A 312-nucleotide genomic window follows, 5' to 3' on the forward strand; every position below is an offset into this window, starting at 1 on the left:
CGACTCTTTGCGATCCCATGGACTGTAGCCTACCAGGGTCCTCCGTCCATGGGATTTTCCAGGCAAGAGTACTGGAGTGGGTTGCCATATCCCGGGCCGAATCGAACTAGCCCATATATATATAAATTATAAGCCCATTATATATAAATATAATACATATATAAATATATATATATTTTTAAGTTTTACCAGTTTATTGCTACCAACCCATCTACCTCCACCCTCATGCACGAGTGCTCAGTCATGTAACCCCATGGACTGCAACCCGCTAGGCTCCTCTGTCCATGGACTTTTCCAGGCAAGAATACTGGA

This window comes from Bison bison, unplaced genomic scaffold, assembly GCF_000754665.1.
Source record: "Bison bison bison isolate TAMUID 2011002044 unplaced genomic scaffold, Bison_UMD1.0 scf7180017864365, whole genome shotgun sequence".
Taxonomy (NCBI): domain Eukaryota; kingdom Metazoa; phylum Chordata; class Mammalia; order Artiodactyla; family Bovidae; genus Bison; species Bison bison.